The 13,947-nt window shown below is 43.9% G+C and overlaps 1 protein-coding gene across 7 annotated transcripts in view; it reads right to left on the bottom strand.

Moving 5' to 3' along the window:
* WDR17 (WD repeat domain 17) overlaps window positions 1-8,859 on the bottom strand; it is an 81,757-nt gene extending 72,898 nt beyond the window's left edge. For 6 of the 7 annotated variants that reach the window (XR_004966086.1, XM_036299759.1, XM_036299758.1 and 3 more), the window contains exon 1: window positions 8,783-8,859. The gene's annotated coding sequence lies outside the window, so the exon portion shown is untranslated. The remainder of the gene's footprint in view (window positions 1-8,782) is intronic. The other variant, XM_036299762.1, reaches the window with a different exon arrangement.
* Between the last annotated feature and the right edge of the window lie 5,088 nt (window positions 8,860-13,947).

Below are 13,947 nucleotides of genomic sequence, written 5' to 3'. Positions count from 1 at the left end.
GAGAAGCCAAAGCTGATCGGGTGGGTGGAGGGTGGGCAGGACAACATCTGCAGGGAAACTCAGCCCAGATCTGCCAGGGTTTGAGGAGGTGCAGTCTCTCCCGCCCAACACCCTCACGGATCCAGAGCCCAGTATGGCTGCCACAAAGGGCGGTGGGGAGGGGGAGACACGCCGATCGCCCCCAAGGGCAGGTTCCCCGATCTGGGAGATAGAAATCGTAGTATCACCATAGATTCGGGGTGCTGTGCACTAATTAGAATGAGCCACCCACACCAAGTGGATGAAGCCTGCAATGCCATGGTGACTGAAAGTCCAACATAAAATGACACATAGCACATGACTCCGTTTATCGACCTTTAAACACCAGCAGGATTCATCTGTGCTGTTAGAGGTTGTGAGCAAGTTTTCTCTGGGGAGAAGGAAGGAGTCACGGGAAGGAGCCGTAAGGGGATTTCCAGGAAGCTTAAAATGTTTCTTTTTATGCTAAATATGCTAATGGGAACATTCTGCTGCTCTAAAACACTAAGCTGCACATTTCTGCTGTCAGTCATATAATCTAAATAAAAAGAAACCAGACACTAGGAATCCATAGCAGTGTTTTCTAATGCTAACAGCAAAGTAAGGAGGAGCACCCCCAATAATCTTGTCCACATGTAGATGTTGCATAATTGGATTTTATTTTCTAAGTTCACTGGGACACTCTCATTTATCTTGTTATTTTCCCCTTAGAGTTCCCTGCCCAGCTACCACCCCAGCCATCATATTCCGGAACACATTAACTTACGTCTTTCTTTGAGATAGAGCACTAATATTTTATCCATCCACAATCGTTTTTAGAAACAGTGTCAAGGACAAGCAGATGGACACAAAAAATAAATAACCTGATAACAGGAGAAGAGCAGAAACTGAAGTCTACCCTGAAGGGGCTGAGAGGGGCTACGTTAAGGATATGCATTGCCCTAGCCAGTATGGCTCAGTGAATAGAGCGCTGGCCTGAGGACCAAAGAGTCCCAGGTTCAATTACAGGTTCGACTGGTACCTTGGTTGCAGGCTCCTCCCCAGCCCGGGCCCTGGTCAGGGTGCATGCAAGAAGCAACCAATCGATGTGTGTCTCTCACATCGATGTTTCTGTCTTTCCCTCTCTCTCCCACTGTCTCTAAAACAGCGGTTCTCAACCTGTGGGTCGCGACCCCTTTGGCGGTCTAACGACCCTTTCACAGAGGTTGCCTAAGACCATCTGCATATCAGATATTTACATTACGATTCATAACAGTAGCAACATTACAGTTATCTAGTAGCAACGAAAATAATTTTATGGTTGGGTCATAACATGAGGAACTATATTTAAAGGGCCAGAAGGTTCTCAACTGCACTATATGCGCAAGGCTATGCCAACATGTTTTTGGAATTATATAATCAATACGTGCTTGTTAAAAAACTTCAGAAGCTGCAGAAAACGAGAAGAGTTTATTTGCATTAGTTCCTAGTTTACTAACTTGAGGTCTTCCCCTGTCTGGTGTCCACGATTCTAAATGACCACTTTCTCACTGAGATACGAAAACTACAGTAACCAAGGATGACTGAGATTTTAAATCAGTGCCTCTCCAAGTAGGGCTCTCAGGTCTCTTGTATCAGAATTCACTAAGAAACCGGCCAAGGATCAGATTCCCGGATGATACCCCAAAGCCAGTGGGTCAGCATCTCAGGGTCTGGCTACCTGCTTTTCAACATCTTTCCCAGGAGATTAATGTGCACAGTAAAGCTGAGGGCCACTTTCTTAATCCAGCAACAGGAAAGGAAATTAGCAGAAAACCCGCCTCTGTTATCTCTACTAACGGAGATTCATCTCTTCCATTTCTATCATCCGTAAGCGTTCCTCTCATGCATTTGGCAAGGCGCTTTATCGAAGCATTCCCAACATATGTCAAGTCACAATGTTTTTAGAGCTTAGATTGTAAAATAGGTCACAGTAAGCACAGTATTAAGCTAGGTTAAAACCCTGGATTAGGGAGCAAATAGAATCAGAGAAGGTCATTGCAGTAGTTCGAGTTTGGACCATAAAATAAGCACTTATACCAGTGTGAATTCCAATTTGATCCACAAAATGCAGGCATTATATGTAGGACCACGAAACTGACTTAAAGATGTGGCAAAGCTAATGCATTCCATTGGTCAGCTACACATTCACTGTTATACCTCCCTACATTTTAACCACCAGACTGAAAATTATATGGAATTGAATTATAGAACTGGATTTCTCTAGGTCAGTGGTTCTCAACCTGTGGGTCGTGACCCCTTTGGGGGTCGAACGACCCTTTCACAGGGGTCGCCTAAGACCATCTATAACACATATATAATTACAAATATAATTACATATATAATTATATATGTAAACACATATATAATTACATATTGTTTTTGTGATTAATCACTATGCTTTAATTATGTTCAATTTGTAACAATTAAAATACATCCTGCATATCAGATATTTACATGACGATTCATAACAGTAGCAACATTACAGTTATGAAGTAGCAACGAAAATAATGTTATGGTTGGGGGTCACCACAACATGAGGAGCTGTGTTAAAGGGTCGCGGCATTAGGGCGGTTGAGAACCACTGCTCTAGGTGCTCGAAGGATTACAGGATCTCTTTCGTTGTAATGTGGAAATGCTTTTTTTTTTTTTTTTTTTTAATATATTTTATTGATTTTTTACAGAGAGGAAGGGAGAGATATAGAGAGCCAGAAACACCGATGGGAGAGAAACATCGATCAGTCGCCTCCTGCACATCTCCTACTGGGGATGTGCCCGCAACCCAGGCACACGCCCTTGACCGGAATCGAACCCGGGACCTCTCAGTCCGCAGGCAGACGCTCTATCCACTGAGCCAAACCGGCTTCGGCTGGAAATGCTTTTTAATTTGATAGAAGAACGAATCCACTTTTCTTGAACAACAGGGTCACTCACATACCTTCAGTGTGAACATTCTGAAAGTCAGCCAAAAAAACAGTAAGGGGCAAAATCACGTATGTTCACTCATCAACTAAGGAGTTAGAAGTAAATATTATAATGCAAATATATAAATATTTGCCATAAAAAGATATAGGATTATTTCTGTAACAGAGCATGGCAAAAAGATGTAGCCTTGTCTCTGTCCATAGGACCGCTCCTCATGATGGAAGACCTGAGTTACGCCATGACCCTGTCAAGCTGAGCATCCCCGCCCCTTCTAATTCTCTGTTGCGTAAGTTGGATTTTATCTGTGAGATTTTTAAGTAGGCTGGACCTTTACGCTTACCTATCTGTGACAATCCGGATTTCCATTTGGCAGTCACTAAAGCTGGCATTTTCATATTCTGGGCAAAGGATGTTAAAAATTACACTGGCAAGTCAGTTGAAAAAAAAAAAAACAGCAAAGGAATATAAAGCTTGAAAGCTTTAAAATGAAAAGAAGCAGCCCACATAAAGTTATTACATCCAAACATTTCTTTAATATGTGCACCATACAATGATGGGTGGCCTGGAATAAATCCTCAACTTTGGTAAGTAAAAGGCTGTATCAGCGAAGGCAGGGCCAATGCATAGATCGGATCGGTTGCTACTCTACTTTGATAGACCACCTGTCGAAAGGTATAACCTTAGCCAACATAAAATCCCCCTAAAGATGAACTGATATAATTAATAATGATAGCTATTATTGAAATATAGATACTTGTGAAATAGATCTACTATGTTTCTAGGAATGAATTCGTTTGTTTAGTAGCACATGGTACTCCCAAGTTTCCAGAGGGGCATCAGACATGGACATCACCAGCTCACGAGCTGATCAGACCCAATGGCAGCATGAAGCTCTGTCAGTACCCCTCCATCTCCACCTTCAGAAGAAGCAGCTGAGGCCCAGTGAGACCCAGATCCCTAGCCCGCCCCCAGAGATGCTGATTCCGTAGCGGTGTGGCCTGAAAATGTGCATTTCTAACATGCGCCCTGGCAATACCCATGCTGCTGGTGGAGGGTGCACACTGAATAATACCACTCAAGGTGGCATCTGATACCAAAGTGGCAGAAAGTCTAGCAAATAAATGCATCCAACTTCAAAAATGTCACCTAATGGTAACCATAACCTACGCTTCAGACGTAACTTCCGAAAGCTTCCTATTGCTTATATTCTTAACAGTCCATTCTGGATGTTTGGGCTACATACACTTATTGTGCCACTGGGATGCATTAGGATAAAAAAAATTTGTAAGGTAACTGGATCCCAAAAGAATCACAAAAGACTTTGCAGCAAAACTTAAATTGTATTAATGAGCAAATCAACAAATAGCAAAACGTGTAGGAAAACACTTTTTTAACGAATAGCTTAAGTAAAATCTTACATGATAAAAACCAAACACATGCACATTGTTCATTATGCACCTCAATCATTCTAACATTACAAACGTGATCTAAACCTTCATTACTCGAACTTTTGAATTAGTCACTTGAAGAAATGCAGTGGAAAGGGAAAATGATGTTGTTGATACATTTTTAACATCTTTAGGGAGCAGCCCAATGCTGAGTGCCAAAGGCTGAAGGTCTAGACCAGCTTTCACGCTGACTGATTTTAAGCAACACAGTCTTTATGTGTGTAGTGACCTCATCCACAAAATAGTGGCGTTAGATTATTTTGTCTCCAAGGATCCCTCCAGCTTAAATTCTGAAGCGACTCCTTCAAACCTGTTACCGTGTTTACCTTAAAAATAAAATGTGGGCCCTGGCTGTTTTTGCTCAGTGGTTAGAGCATTGGCTTGCAGACCAAAGGGTCTCAGGTTCATTCCTGGTCAAGGGCACCTACCTGGGTTACAGGTTCAATCCCTACTCTGGTCAGGGCACGTGCAAGAGGCAACCAATCAATGTGTCTCTCTCACATGGATGTTTCTCTCTCTCTCTCTCTCTCTCTCTCTCTCTCTCTCTCTCTCTCTCTCTCCCTCCCTCCCTCCCTCCCTCCCTCCCTTCCTCCTTTCCACTCTCTCTAAAAATCAATGGAAAAATGTCCCGGATTAAATAAATAAATAAAATGTGGCATAACTTTTCATTACAACTCATTCATAATGTTTTGTCTTAAAGGACCAAACTAAATTAAATATTACCTATTTCTTATTAACCAAGACTTCAATTTTCACCCCTCCGTGTGCAGCTGTTTTTTATTGGGAATGAAGGCTTTCCTACAGCATATCAAACAGGAGTGTTCCTTGTAATGAGACTTATTTCCTACTTTCCAGTTGGAAAGGAAGTTTTTTGTGTGTTTAGTATGAGATGGAATTTATTATACGTAATTGCAAGTGAGCCTACATGGATGCTGGCACATGCTCACAACTTAAAATGCTGACAATCTGGAAGAAAACAACAAACCTAAGCATCAGAAAAATTATTTAATGGCCTCTATGGTGAGTTCTCCATGACTGAGCATTCACATCTATGAATCAAGTAGTCACTGATGCACCTTCTTCACTGAAGCATGGAAAAGTATTTCTTACATCTTTTGATAATTTTCTTAAACATTTCAATGATCAATTATCCCAATACCGGCAAATAACACTGATGAATTATCTCTTGTATAATCTTGTTGTATAAGATTTATATTACTATCTGTTTCCGTTATATATGGATTTCTTAAATTAGAATATAATAGAATTCCAGAGTGTTAGGAGATAATTAGGCTACTAAATTATACTTCGTAAGCGCATGTACAGTAATAACAAGTTAAGGCTTTTATCCGTATGGTTTAAAAAAGTATCACTCAAGTACCTGCTAATGTGACTTCCCTATGACAACTGAGCCTGGGCCTATCGTTTTAGGTTGTCTTTTTCAGGAAGTCTAGCCTATTTCAAATGTTCGAATTTCTCTCCAGTTATATTTGTCTAGTCTTTGAAGTCAAGCGAAAACAGCCTCAACACTCTCCTCAGGGGACGGCCTATGTTTTACCATGAAAATTGTTGAAATCTTTCCAATTATTCATGTTGGGATTTTTACCTTCAATATTGAAAGGTGCAGGTCAGAGCTAGTCATTCTACAGTATTTCCCCCCATGTTTCAAAACCAAAGTTACAAGTCCTTGAACAGTTTAAATAACCTCAAGAAAGAGAAATGTTTTCCTTTAGGCTTTGTTCCTCTACAGAGTAATTCTGTGTGGGATTTCTTGTTCTCTGCAGGCATCGCTGTCTAATTTCTTGCTCACAGCAAGGTGAATAGTCTCAACAGGGAGAGAACAATGCCCATGTGGTTATCCCGGGCTGTGGCCTGGCCTCGGAGGTTGAAAAGAGCCAGCCAACTCCTGGTTTAGTACGTGTTTCTGATACAAAAGAAAAGAAGGAGTCGGGTAAATAAGAAATCCCTCCCAATCTCCTAATACGATTTCTGTGGATCAAAATACTCTCAAATCTCTGTCTCGAAGACACACTGGAAGCTACATAACTCCACTTTAATACTTCAGTCTGCCCAATGGAATAGATACACAAAATATAGAATGAGGTAGTTTGGCAATTACAGGAAGTAGAAGTAATACTTGTATATACATCCTTATCATGAATGGCTGGGTAAACTGGTTATTCAGTAATCTGACCAACTGTTGCCTTCCTCACATACATCAGATTTCAAGTACATACTGGAATATAGGAAGAAAAATCCTTCAAAACTGTTTGAATTTCATGTTAGCCTTCTTTACAGAGTTTAAGCAAATGTTATGTACTTTGGAGGCACTTTACTGGTAGTGACAACCTAGTCATTCATGTTTGATGTCTGGTATCTATGAAGGTGAAACAAACAAAAATAAGACCATCCCAACTCTAAGTAATTTAAGAACTGCTCCTGACTTACCTATGCCCAGGCGAAGGGCTACAAGATGGCGTCTATAGAAGACAACAACCAAAACCTTCTCCCCGGGGTAGTCCCTCTATTTGGAGCAGAGGAACTCAAAAATATTCTTTTTTTTTTTTTTAAATATATTTTATTGATTTTTTACAGAGAGGAAGGGAGAGAGAGAGAGAGAGAGTTAGAAACATCGATCAGCCGCCTCCCGCACATCTCCTGCTGGGGATGTGCCCGCAACCCAGGTACATGCCCTTGACCGGAATCGAACCCGGGACCCCTCAGTCCGCAGGCCGACGCTCCATCCACTGAGCCAAACCGGTTTCGGCCAAAAATATTCTTTTAAGCTAAATTAAGTTTGTGGCTTTCTAATAGATGGCATTATTATGTGACTGATGGGTCACAAAAGATTTTAGTACACCAGAATTTAATTATTGAAAACAAGAAGAATGAAGAATTTTAAAACTTTTACATAAATACATATTTTTTTTTCAGAGATACAGTTCTTTAAGTACTTCTATTGATGTCAATACAGGGGAACACGGGATCTATATAAATAATACCATTCAACTACGTGTTTTATATAGAGTAAGTTTGTAGAGCACACTTAATTATATTATTTTTTTTCCTTTCCATGTGTGCCCTTTGAAATAGGCATTGGTTTATTCCAATTTAGAAAATCTCCCAGGAACTAGTAACGCAAGGACAGTCAAGTAGCGTTGTAACATCAGTCTCCACGCAAGCCACCAGAGCATGTTCCCCCAAAGGTTGTTGAATCCACAGTCACCCAATGACTACATTTAACTTTAGATCGCAGAGCAGGCAGGAGGGTCAGACCACTGGACCCAGGCCGGGAAGAGGGGACTATGCCCCTGTCTCGCCCTGGGGCCAAGCGGCAGAATCTCAAGGGGAGTGGGAGCTTCTCCCAGGGGCTGTCGGCACCAGCCCCCGCATCAACGCCAGCCCCTCCAGCCAACCTCCAAGGCCAGGCTGCGGCCTGGGACAGTCACAGGGACACCACTCTCTCCCTGTTGGCAGACTCTTCCCTGGAGATTTACAAACAAGAATAATTACGCAGGGATGCCTGCGGAGAGCTGCAGAAATCCCCGAGGAATGTCCTCTGTAGAGAAACAGAACCTCAAGGAAACCTTCCTCTTAACTGAGGTGACTTAACATACTCAACCGGGACCCATAACCTCGGTTACGGAGATTGGCAGAGAGATGAGATCCTGTGAATAGTATGTCTGAAAGTCTCAGACAACGAAAGATTGAGGAATGCAGTGTTTCTCTTCAAATCCTTGCTGAAGGCGCCCGTAAGTAAATGTATCTACGGGAGTGACAAACACAAGTGTGCCTGGTGTTTGATACAAGACCAAAGTAATCACTAAATGTCATTCCAATCAATTGCTTTTAATTGATACAGAAAAAAGTCAGCTTACATTTTGCTCCTCTTACTATCTGCCTGCAAAAAGTCTGGATTGTTTAGGGGGCAGGAAGTGTGGCATTTTCGTGAAATACAACGTCTACGAGGCCCCTCACATTTCACACTGTCTTTTTTCCGAACGTTTCCTCCTTTCCTGACAGCTTTCCCGGCACAACCTGAAGATGAAGACCCTCCTCGGAGGGGAGGTCATCAGCACAGCACTGCTGGCGGGCACCGAGGGGGACCCCCCCCAATCCACACACACGCCCAGAGAGCACAGGAACACCCCGTCTCCCGGCACTGAGACCTGTGGGTGCGGGGGCTGGTGCGCAGGTCCTAACGAGGTGCGTCCGAAGCTGGGGACGGACCGCGGGACCCCGTCGGGGGCACAGCCCAGGGGCGCGCGGAGCCCGATCTGCGCTCCTGGAGGGACCGCAGGACCCATCGCTTGCACGACGCCACAGGGTCCGGGATCGCCGTCCCCCGCCCGCCGCCGCCGCCGGCTCCTTACCTGCGGGAGGAGGCGCCGCCGCCGCGCTCAGCAGCCCAGGATAAAGTGGGCGCAGCCGGCGAGCCCAAAGCGCGGCCCGGCCCCGCCTCGCCCGGCCCCGCCCTCTCCTCCGGCCCCGCCCTCTCCTCCGGCCCCGCCCTCTCCTCCCTCACCCGGCCCCGCCCTCTCACCCCGCGCCGGCCCTCTCCTCCAGCGCCCGGCCCCGCCCTCTCACCCCCGAGCCCCGCCCTCATATCCCGCGCCCCGCCCTCTCCTCCCGCGCCCCGCCCTCTCACCCCGCGGCCCGCCCTCTCCTCCCTCTCCCGGCCCCGCCCTCTCCCCCAGAGCCCCGCCCTCATCTCCCGAGCCCCGCCCTCTCCTCCCGCGCACTAAGGATTCCAGGGTAGGAGGGAGGGCTCCACCAGCCAACCGCGGCACTCCGGCGCCCCTGATCCCGCCCCGAGGTCCACGTGACGGCTATCCTGGCCACTGATTGGAGCGCCAGGTGGAGAGGCGGAAGTGGCTCGTGACCCTGGGATACCAAACGCGCCAGAGGTGGTTACCTAGCAACGGGTAGTCCGCGGGGAAGACGTGGGTCCAGGCTCTGCGAGGCTTCCGCAGGGTTTACAGTGAGGCTGGCCGTGCGGGAACACAGTGAGCCGCCCCCTAGCCCTGCCCACGTGCGGAGTCTGCACTTTCTTGGTAACGTGAGCGGGTGAAAGATGCGAGCAAGAGGTCAGAATGTCCTCCTGGAGGGGCCGCAGGAGGGAAGCGAGTCTTCTTCAGGAGCAGGCTGCCCTGGCCTCACACCCTCACCTGCACTTCATGATGGTCTCATTGGACTCAGGTGGCACCCAGGGAGATGCCTTGGGGTGCAACTGTTTTGTCTCTATTCTTGGAGCTCTATGGAGTTAATATGCGGCCTTCAAGGTGTGCACACTGGCCTTTTCCTTGTGGGGTTTGGTTGAATGGAAATACTTGGTACTGTCATTTATATTTTCGTCTTCATGCCTTTGAAATACCTTCACTACCTGTGGCCTTTATCAAACACACGGGAGAAACTAAGCCTTCTTGTACTTGACATAAAGTGTATTTAATTTCATTTATTCGGTTTTAATTATATATCAGACTCTGACTAGTTAACGAATGGTCTATCCGGACTAGGGAAATTGCCTGGACAAAATTCCTACCCTCCTAAGCCATAGAGTTTTCTTCTAAAGTATTCCCTGCAGACTGTTCCCTCCCACGGCACTTAGTTTATTCTGCAAATTAAAATTTACTTAAAAGTTGCCTTTCTACATAGACGATAAACTTGCTAAAAGCTACAGTCAGCTCTTACAACTGTTCCCTGCATCTAACCAAGTGCCTGATGAAGAGCAGACCTTCAAAGAAGGTTGATGGATGGATGGATAAAGGAAAAACTAGCCCATCCTCTAGAGAAAATATAAAAGGCAACAACTTAGTATAATTCAATGTGCTAAGTTCGACAGTGGGGTTATATGAAAGTTCTATGAGATGATTTCATGTGGAGGGAGAATTTTTTTCTCCCCGTGTATTCAGAGAAACGTTCAATAAGAGTGCTATTTGAACAGGAACTCAAAGAAACAGATTTCACCTGCTGGGAAAGGAAACAGGACTTACTAGGCAACAGGAACAGCAAAAGCACAAAGTGGGGAAGTGCATGGTAGATCTACCTGATTTTAACTTGTTTGCTTTCTCTGGAGGAAGTGAGGATGGGGACCTGAAGATGCGAGGGGGAGAGATAAATTTAAAAAGATGGAAATGGTCAATGGAGAAAAAAAGATGGAGAAGGGCATTGGACTCCCTATTCAGGTTACACTCTGACCTCTAAAACCAGGGCACAATTGACCAGAAGAAAAATAAAGTAGATTGTGGAAAAGATACTGATGGCCTGAACTCAGACAATGAAAGGAGGAATGATGAAGAGGGAAGATCCCAAGAAACATTTCTGGGGAAATAGACTATCATTTCCTTTTATGACTGATACTTGTTAGGTACAGTGCTAAATAGTTGGTAATATACATGTAGAGAAAACAGTGGTCAAAGACATGTCTAGCATGGTCCATCGGTTGGATAGAAAAGTCTTTTATCTCTAATTGGTTCATAATTGCTCCAGCTCTTCAGTTAAGAATCATAAATCAAGCAGAACATTAGAAATTATCTGTTTATACCTTCACAGTTTAAAGATGAAGGTATGGAGGCCTGTAGCGTTATAAATCTGTCAAGTCATGCAGAGTTGATATAATCATCCCAGATGCCCAATTCAGTGCCCTTCTTCCTTTACTATGATTGCGTTCATTGGTTTTGAAAGGGTGAGTTAAACAATAGCAGACGTAGTTAGATTTAGAACCCAGAGAGAAACACTATAACCTAATTTCTGAGGAAAAGGTCTCTAATTTCATTCTTTTATTCAGGGAACATTGAGTGTGTACTTTCATCCCGTTCTTCACACAGAGCACAGCGAGTTCTTCATGATGAGCTGAGAAGCAGAGCGGTTAGGGGGATGAAATGACTAGTCGAGTCGTCTTCCAGGCCAGGCGTGTTCTCTAAGAGCAGTGGCTTGGAAAAGGTGTTCAGTGCTATTCATGTGGTGAGAGCCTTTTCAGGGAATATTCTAAAAACAAGAACTTCTTACATTTTAGAAAAATTTAGCCAAAAGGGTTTTAGATTCACCTACATGAAAAGCCCTCTCACACTGTTTTTTTGTTCTTGTTAAGCCTCACCCGAGAATATTTTTCCATTGTTTAGGGCCAGGGGTCCTCAAACTTTTTAAACGGGGCCAGTTCACTGTCCCTCAGACCATTGGAGGGCCGGACTATAGTTTTAAAAAAAACTATGAACAAATTCCTATGCACATGGCACATATCTTATTTTGAAGTAAAAAAACAAAATGGGAACAAATACAATATTTGTATTTGCATGTGGCCCGCGGGCCGTAGTTTGAGGACCCCTGGTTTAGGCCAATGGTCGGCAAACTCAGTAGTCAACAGAGCCAAATATCAACAGTATAACGATTGAAATTTCTTTTGAGAGCCAACTTTTTTAAACTTAAACTATATAGGTAGGTACATTGTTATTAACTTAATTAGGGTACTCCTAAGGCTTAGGAAGAGCCACACTCAAGGGGCCAAAGAGCCGCATGTGGCTCACGAGCTGCAGTTTGCCAAAGCGGACGCTCTATCCTCTGAGCCAGAGCAACTAGGGCCCTCTCTCACTACTTTTAACGTAAAAGTGGAAAGAGAACAAAACAAGCATGTCAAAAAAACTCCCACAAAACCTGATCGAACTGATGCGCAGTAACTACATAGAGAACTAAATATTGTAAAACTTTCTGTATGTGAAAGTACTTTGAAAACTTGAAATAGTTTTAAAAATATATAATCTATCTCCACAATATTGTCTATTAAGGTATATATATATATCACATACATTGTAAAATTAATGTCAACATTTCAGTTGTTATGAAATTGTATTACTTAGCTAACATTACTCTTTGGACTTCATGATATACCAAAGGGGCTTAAAATTAATTAACCAATAATTGCATAAAATTTGAGATTTTATCACTAGAATGATATTGATTGAATTTTCTAAAACATTTTAAGTTATAAAATATTTAAACAGGAAAATACAAAGAATAGCACAATAAACATTTATGTTTAATACATTTTTACCTTCTGCCACATTTGTCTTTTTAAAAAAATAGCACTTTGTAGATAAAGTAGAATAGTCCTTTTTTTCCCCTCTTGTCATAACCTCTCATTTCACTCAGATGTAACTGACCTAATAGATAAACCTCTATTCTAAATTTGCTCATTCTCTGTCATTATTTTAAACATTTCGTACATATTGGTGTGCGCAGGCATATTTACTTTGACTGATAAGAGTCTCGCTGTAGAAACAAACGTATGAGCACAATTTGTTCATTTACCTGTGGTGAGTGCTTAAGTTGTGCCAACTTTTGCCTCGTGTGACATGCACTGAATCTCCTCGTCTGTGCGCTTGTCTGTGGGTTTCTCAGACCACAAGGTGGGGTTGCTGGGTCATGATCGTGTACGTGCGTGTTCAGGTATAACAGAGATTACCCAGTTCCTCTCTGTTTGCTCTCTAGCCAGCAGCATAGAAGTGTCTCCCTGCCCCTTATCCTCACCAACATCATATTTTTACACTTTTTCCAACCGATGAGTGAGATGGCATCTTCTGATCATTTAAAGATGTATTCCTGCATTTGTTGAAATGGGACATTTTTTATTTGTAAATGGACAGTTCATTTCTGTTGCTTATTTTCCTTTATTTGTTTCGCTTTTCCTTATAGATGTATAGCTCCTCAAACACTCAGCATGGTCATCTTTGTTAGCTACACCCATTGCAAGCACCTCTCCGAAGCCCCAGTTTTGAAAAATTCTCAATCATTATTCTCAATCATTGTTTGAATGTTTGTTCTGTTTTTGTCTTCCAAAGCGTCAAGGGGCCCTGGGTTAGAGCGGGAAATCCGCCTCCCGTGTCTTCATCGCTGTCCTCTCCAGGTTCCAACCTGCTTGTCCCTCTGTCTGAACTCCGATGAAACACTCAGCACTGGGTTTCAGTCTATGAATTCTTTCTTCGAGTAGCTTCCAAGAGGTGGGCCTGGCTCCTGCCCAGACTCCCAGGGCGCAGGGAGGGCTGACGCTGGAGCCACCTCTCCTCTGCTTGGACCTCTGTCAGCCCGGAAGCACAGCAGGCTGTGGGGTCAGTCCCAACGCATCGTATGGAACCCTCAAACGTGCTTATCCAAACATCGAGGGAGGCTGACCACTTCCCTATTCAAATTCCCAAAGCCATGCTTACCCACCCCCTGAGGTGGACTTACTGGTATTTTGGGGAAAGTGTTTTTGGCGTGTTCACATGGAATTGACATATGAATTCGGAGGGCTCCCCTTCTCAAACCGCATCAAGGACCCGCCGGCCCTGTGGTGACAAGCCCCACCTCTGTTCTGTGTGTCTGTGGCAGTTCTCTCTGACCGCACGATTGAGCTTCAGACTGACGCACCCTTCCATGTTCTCTTTCACTGACCTAGTCCCTTAACGTCCCTTTTCAGTTCAATTTATTTTCCACGTAGTAATAACATGGTGTGATTGCTCATAAAGTAACGCGAGGCCAGCGTGTGCTGGCTTGAAAGAGATGA

The sequence above is a fragment of the Myotis myotis genome, unplaced genomic scaffold (genome assembly GCF_014108235.1).
Source record: "Myotis myotis isolate mMyoMyo1 unplaced genomic scaffold, mMyoMyo1.p scaffold_m19_p_3, whole genome shotgun sequence".
Lineage (NCBI taxonomy): Eukaryota > Metazoa > Chordata > Mammalia > Chiroptera > Vespertilionidae > Myotis > Myotis myotis.
Note: the sequence above shows the minus strand (reverse complement) of the source record. Positions and strands in the feature narration are given on the sequence as shown.